Below are 7,838 nucleotides of genomic sequence, written 5' to 3' on the forward strand. Positions count from 1 at the left end.
GGACAATCAGTCTTGCAGGTCCACTGGTATCACTTAATTTTCAGGACACATGTAGCGCACTTTACTAGAAACTTATAAGTAATTTAAATATGCCAATTGGGTATAAGCTAATAATACCATGTTTACAGGAGAGCGCACAAGCACTTTAGCACTGGTTAGCAGTGGAGAAGTGTGGCTCAATGATTAGAGTGACAGACCCTGATGCAGAGGTCTAGCCCGGGACCAGGGTTCATTTCTCTTCCTCGGCGGGTCTTGGGCTCAAAATTCCACAGACCTGATAATTCTCGCCTCAGTGCCTATTCCAATCATGGAGTCCCACTCTGCAACTCTGGGCAATAGCTTGCTTAATCTCCACAACGGCCCCCACAACGCTAAGGATGCCTGGCCTCCACCTTGGGGGTGCCCAGGAGTGGACGCCTCACAGGGAAAGCCAGGATGGGTTCCACAGCGGTATCTCGTACAAGCGCCTTGAGACCCTTGCGGGTGAGTAGTGTGCTATACAAGTATCAATTTACAATTTACAATTTTACAATTTTCAATTTACAATTTACAGTGGTAAATTTTCCAGATTCCTAAGGCCAAGAAGAAAGAATTCAACAAAAATAAGAGGAGTGAAGGCAACACATTTGTGGATGCCCCTGGAGAGAGAGCCATTTCCAACATAACCCCCCTGCTGCCTAAAGCCAGGGTAGATTAATCAATACCTTGATGGACTTCCCTGCTTAGGCGATAGAACTTGGACAATGGCCTACTCCTGTAGGGGCGCTTGTCAGTTCTACGCCTCTCTGAACACAGTTGGACACCTCTGTCTATACTCTCCTGAACCACTAAACTGACCCATGGGGAACCCTTCTCCTCAAAGACACAATTATATTGCTGGGTCTAGGAAGCTAAAGTGATCATATGGAAACTAAAGTTTCCAGCAATATTTCCTTTTTAAGATGGAACATTTTTGCTCGCCACTGTTGGGCTTCATAACAGGACTACATTTCCTCGTATCCACCGATGGTTGCGCTGATGTTATTTTCAGCGCACCACTGTAGGGCTTCACAAAGAGACAAGTGATTGGAAGTCAGCTTCCTTGATTCCAATGCAAGCAGCAGACTTAGCAAGGGCCACAGAATGGGTAAGTGGTATACGTTTGCCTAAATCTACACATTGTTTGACTCTACTAGATGAGATGGCGCCAGTGCTTAATTTGTAAAATAATAAGTGCCAAGGCCCATGTCAGGAGGCTACCACAGCTTGCACCACCCATTGCCCCGGCTAGGGCTGCCAATGACAGCACCAACATAACTATTAACCATCAGAGTCCTAAAGCTTGACAGTTCAGACTATTCCAGGTATTGAGAGCCATAAGAATGGCTTGGCTGGCAGTTATTACTCATTTTAATGTACATTAAATTAATAAACAACTGTTTTTGTGCTCATTGCTAAACTAGATGAACAACACCCCCACGTGTGGCACACTGTCATAAGCGCTGGTGCTGACAAGTAAGTGCTGGTGCCGAGCACCAGGAACAACCAGCTCAGATTAAGCACTAGTAGCTCAGATGAGTGAAGCAGATACTATGACTTGAGTATTTTAATTGAGGCTTTGTTTTGCTTCTCCTTTTTGTTCTGTCTATGGCTTGTACTTGAGTGATGGGCCAACTTGAGCTATCAAATGTTCTATTTAAATTTTCTTTACATTTTCGTGTTGGTACGGAATATTGCTATGACGGTAATTGCTCTCCTAATATAGGCGTGCATCCTGACCCCTCATCAGGGCCACCTTCGAGTAGAAACATGAGATCCAACTGTTACAGGTAAAATAAGCTGTGTGTTACTTACATTACAGCATACAGATACCACGGAATAGGGTGCTATCTGCTATTTATGCAGGGCAAGGGTAGCACTCATGCACTGATCCATGTGTGCAACACAATCATTATAAATTGTGCTATCATGGAACAAAGATGTGATTTTTTCCTATTTCTGTACGTTCAGTAGAAGTGGACTCCCTAATCAGATGTGGTGATCACTTTCTATTTTTGTTTTGTTTGGATGTATTAACTTTGAACACTGATGTGCAATGTGATTGAGAAGTAGGTCCTGATGAATGCCCCTACACCTATGTTCAGGGTACCTTGTGGGCAGAAACATGTTAACCAAAGATAAGAGCACTACCATAATCGGCTAAATCCTCCTCCCTGGCCATTTACCTATGCATAGTTTTTTAACCTTAATACCCGACATGCAAGTATAAAGCCTACCATTTATGTGGTAGTTAGTTTTAAATTACCAATTTTACTTTGTTACATTATCATACTCTGCATTACTCATATAAACAATTGGCTCGCATAGGATCTCCTTAAAACATCCAATGAACTCCTCCTAATCTGCTCAGGAGTTGTAGCCCATACCATATTTTTTGTGGCATATGGGGAAACCCGGAGCACGCCACCAGGGTTTCTGTCCTAAATATAATATATCCCTGACACCTTAATTTCCATATAATAACTTTAGCTTTCTACACCTGAACACTTCATTGTGGATTTGATGTGTGTTGTTGGAAGAAAATACCCAATGGCCTTTATATCTCCCCTGGTCCCTTTTGTGTGTCTGAACCGTCCTCTCCAGTACAGTTCTGGACCTGTGGATACTTTGCCAGCAAGAAGGACTGCTGTACTGCTGAAAGGACCAGCTGCCTTGATGTCTTGACCTGCTGCCTCTTGCCAGTGGAAGAGGAACTGGGCATGCAACTCCATCTTGAACCTAGGACCCCAGAGTGACTCAAAGGGCTAGTCTGCTGGCCTCCTAATTTGAGCCTGAGGGACATAACAGGCACCACATAGCTCCTGCACCTATTTTCAATAAGTTCCCTTCTCCAATAAGTGCCAATCAGGTTTTGGAATCTTGGTGTAGCTCAGTAGGCTCTTAATTCAAGCTTTGGGCTCTTCACAACTCTGCCTGTTTGCACTGGAACCGCACTGTTCGCACTGCAAATTGATGAGAGTCGTGCCAGCCCATCTCTTCGCACTACTGCATTCGCTGCTCAGGGAACCGCCAGAGTGAAGCACCAGTCTGCCCATCCACAATGCCCATCCTGCTCTTTATGACAAGCTGACAGCCTACAGTGGCAGTCTCCTTGATCCTTGCAATCCTCTTCAACACAAACAGGACTCTCCCACAAAACCGAAGAAAGTAAACCTTCTGCTGGACTAATCTGGGACTATATGCGATCTGCGCTCCATTGCAGTGGGCTTGAACTTCTGACGTTGACCCATTTGAGTGTGACTAGATATACTAGGTTGGCCCTTGATGCTTTTAGGCACTATTTTACAGTTTCTTCTTGAAAAATTCATGACTCCGGTCATATTGATTAGATTTTTGTCATTTTGTATTCACTGTTTACAGTTTGAAGTGTTATATAAATATTTTAAACATTCAGCAGCTGCTCTATTAGAATGGAGGAGAGCAGCCCCCTGCCGCCAGCAGCATATAAAGCAATAATAAAATGGATTTGAAACCTGTTTTATTATCGTTTTACTTTAATCCCCTGTACCCATCCCCGGGACTCTGACGAGTCTTGGGGGTGGGTCCAGTGGATGAAACTGCTGGTGTGGGAGTGGTGGGCAATCTCTTCACTGCGCATGAGGGTTTGGCTGGCCATCTCAGGCTGGCCAAACTCTAATGCACGGTGAAGCTCTCTCCAGTTCCACCTACATTGCTGGGGCTGGAGAGAGCAGGCACAGGCACCCAGTCTGCCTGGGAGCACAAGTTGCCAGTGCTCAGGCCAATCCTGATGCTGCTTTCATGCAGGGTCAGATTTGGCTATAATGCAGTCTGGGAGCCTGCGCCCAGATGCAGAAAGAGTGCAATGCGGCAGGAGATGGCATACGTTTTTACACCTTATTATGGTAGGGAGATGCAGTGTACTTAAGATGATTGTTCTCCCTAAAATCTTGTAATATTTTAGGGCGGTACCGCTGGAATTAACTAAAAAGCAACTGCAGAGGGTACAATCCACATTTGATAGATTTATATCGGTCAAAGAAAATCGAGGTGGGCATTTAAATATATGATGCTACCCAATGACAGGGTGGATGGTCGGTTCCTAATTTCTCATTCTGTTATTATGTCTGCCTGCTGCAAAATATGCAGATTTTGTTGACAGGGGTAGGTGTGGTGAGTGCAGAAGCACCATCCATATATCAACAATTATTAGGGGCTGATGCTAGAAATGTTTTAGTTAACTTCTGTGAGGTAAGCTACTATAAAAAAAACAAGATTCAAGGTACTGATTGCAGCCTATAAGGTGTGAAAATGGTGCGGAAAAAATTAGATATCACACAGTGTAGCTACTAAACACCACTAAATTTAACATCTAAGTTCCCTGTTACATTTTGGGATCATAGGATGGTTGGATGAAGGGCTAAAGGGATTAAGCAACTAGGAGATCTATTTGAGGGGGGAATATTATCCTAATTCTCAGGGCTACTTGATAGATACGGACTTCAACATAAATAATTCTTTAAATATTTGCAAATGTGTGATTTTTTAATTAAACATATTATGTATGAGGGAATTAATAAAGTTTCAATAGTAGAGGCAATTAGAAAAAGGGTGAGGATAGGAGTACTATACACTTTGATAATGGAGGTGCAGAAGGATGATCAGGCTGTGCAAGATAGTAAATGGAGTGAGGGACTAGAACAAGAAGGTGAGTACATGCAAAGATCTATTGCTTCTGCAGGGAAAATCTTGATGTCAGCAAATTTAAAAACACAACACTTCAAGACCATACCTGATTTATATCATACCCCGGAGAGGATGATGAAGTGGGGAGGAATTCACGATGGGAAGTATTTTAGATGCAGTATAGATACAGCTGACATTGTGCATGTGTTTTATGATTTTATGTCATTGTCACAATTTAAATTATATATAGATCTGTTCCTGTCTGAAATCACAAGGATACCGATGCATATAACAAAAGAAGTAATGTTACTGGGGATTGGGGGTAACCTCCAAATTGATCAATCGACATATATGTTTAGATATATGTTGTTTATTGCTACGACTGTGGCTCGATTATGTTTAGCTTTATGTTGGTTACAGAAGGAGGCCCCCTCGTTTGAGATGTGGAGAGCTAAATTTTATAATATTTTTAATCTAGAAGAAAGCCTTTATTGTTTGAAATAATCATAAAAACAATTATATGATTTTTTTATCTCGATCCGGACAAGTTAGTTTTGTCATCCTGCTACTTGGATTGTGTCTTTTTTTGTTTTACGATGTCCATCTGAAGAAATGTTTTTGTCTTCATTATGTACGAATTTATATATGCTATGGATTGTACAATAAAATATATTTTAAAAAAGTTTTTATCTTTATTTACTTTCATTTTTTTCTCCCCTGAACCCCACCTTCCTCCTCCCTCTACCGACCCGCTCCACCACTTTGGCAGGGGGGGTGGGGGGTGGGCGCTGGCTACCAGAGAGTTAAACACAGGTAAATTTAGGGTTTGCTTCTGCCTTATCCTGACAAGGATTATGGATGCTACTTGACCAAGGTTCACACCCCAGTCAACCAGTTAACCCAATTTCTAACACAGATGTATGTATTGAAACTTGACAGTAACAAATGATGAAAGCAAGGGACACTTTGAATCTGTTACATTTGTACTGTGTTTGGTACATGTAGAACCGACAAAAAATATGATCTAACACAATGCTGTTAATTTTACGAACCTCAGAATTGGTGTAACTTCTGTACTTTTCATTTATCGATGCAGCAGGTGCAGTAAACCACGGGCCTATGTTACCTAGCTTTAGATTTAGTGGCATACTAGGAAATTGATACAGTTTGCACATGAAAGTTGTCTCATGTCTTCTGTTATGAGGACCATTGAATCCATTAAGCCTGGTTTGTGATTTCTTCCAGAGCTCAGATTGCTCAAATCTCAAAAATATTGCCATTATGTCAACAAAACTTGGGGATTGACTAAAGAATGATTGTTCCTCTGTTAAGGCTCCAATGGCCTCACCCGGATTTAAACATGTGTGCAGTTTGCACACATGTGTCAGCAGCAAACACATGACTCACTAAACCACCATCCCTGCATAATCGAAGCATCTTTAGAGTGTCTTAAGCCTTGACTTTTTTTTTAATGTTCAGTGCAAGGACACTGTGTTCACAAAATCACATCAGGCACTTTTTAACTTTGGAGAATTCATTCATAATAAACAGCCATATTACTTAGTCCAGAAGTGCTCTCAAGCTAATATATCTCCTAGATTACAAGTAGGCAAAGAAAGTCTTACAAGTAGGCAAAGAAAGTCTCATCAGGGAAGACTGGTTGTAAAAAATATAGGCCGTGCTTCTAATTTTTAATAAACTGGATAATGTTGCAACAGAAAAATAAAATAGAGACCTGCACTTATATCAGTTGCACAATATCGATTACCTTCAAATCATTGGGGATCGTAGATGTGGATTTAAAATTTGTAGATCTATATTTCTGTGTAACCTTTACAATATGTTATGCAGTCGATATTAATGTGCAGAACGATGGGGCATATTACCAACGTTTAGCGATATTTATCGCTAACGATGCTTAGCAACACATTTTTTAACGCTAAGCATCGCCGGAAATTATCGCAGAGATAACTTGCTATAACTTGCTCTTAAAGCCAAAAAAGCGGAGATAAATCCCTTGATAATATGCCCCGTAATTCGTGAACTTGGTATCGTGACTCAGGTCTTATTGTTATATGTGTATCCATCTACCATATAACATAAACGTTGAGCTGAGGACCCACGTTCTTCTTACACTGGATGCTATGAGTGCTCAAAAATGCACTGCAGCAGTGTTGAGTTTTATAATGTGACCTTAGTTTGACCCTCCTATACTGCGAATTTTTTTTCCATGAAAATATTTTGGGAATTCAAGGAGAACATGCTCACAGCAAAGTTCACGAGCAATGCCGTAGTTTACTATTTCAGTACATGCTTAATAAAATAATGTGTTTAAACTTACATCAACAAATAATCTTTCCATTGGAAACACATTAACATTTTGTAAATAAAGACCTGACCTTGTTTAACCGGATGTAAAGACTGCAATCTAAATAGAATTGTAATAAACAATTTCAATAATAGGCCACTTTAAAAAAAATCAGTTTAGAAGAAACACTGGGGCATATTACCAAGCAATAGCGATAATTATCGCTATTGCTTGGTTAGAGACAAAAATTTACCGCGGAGCTGCGGCGATTTTTACCGCAAATAAACCTTGGTATTACCAAGGTTTATCGCAAATGCGATAAAAATCGCCGCAATGCATAAATATCGCTGAAAAGTCAGCGATATTCAGGCATTACCGAGCTAATGCTCTTAGCCATGTTATCCACCTCCCATTGGATAACATGGCTAAGAACTGCTCAGGGCAGGTGTTAACTTTTGGAGATATTCGCGCTTAGCGCGAATATCTCCAAAAGTTGGTAATAGGAGATAGCGAGGTTAGCGACTGTTTTCAGTCGCTAACATCTTGGCACTCCCACTTTGCATATCATTAGTGATAAATATCACTGACATGCAAAGTGGGGCCCAAGATGGTCGCTATCTCCTACTAGCTGTCGCTAACTGGTGTTAGCGACAGCTAGGTAATAGGGAGATAATTTTATCTCTGCTTTCTTGGCTTTTAAAGCCAAAAAAGCGGAGATAAACCCCCTTGATAATATGCCCCACTTTTCCCAAAAGTCGCCTTGTTTTACTACAGAATTAATATTATTATTATTATTCTGAGTTTTATATAGCGCCTGGTTACCAGAAAGGCATCCCAGCGCTCATTA

This window comes from Lissotriton vulgaris, chromosome 5 (genome assembly GCF_964263255.1).
Source record: "Lissotriton vulgaris chromosome 5, aLisVul1.2, whole genome shotgun sequence".
NCBI lineage: Eukaryota > Metazoa > Chordata > Amphibia > Caudata > Salamandridae > Lissotriton > Lissotriton vulgaris.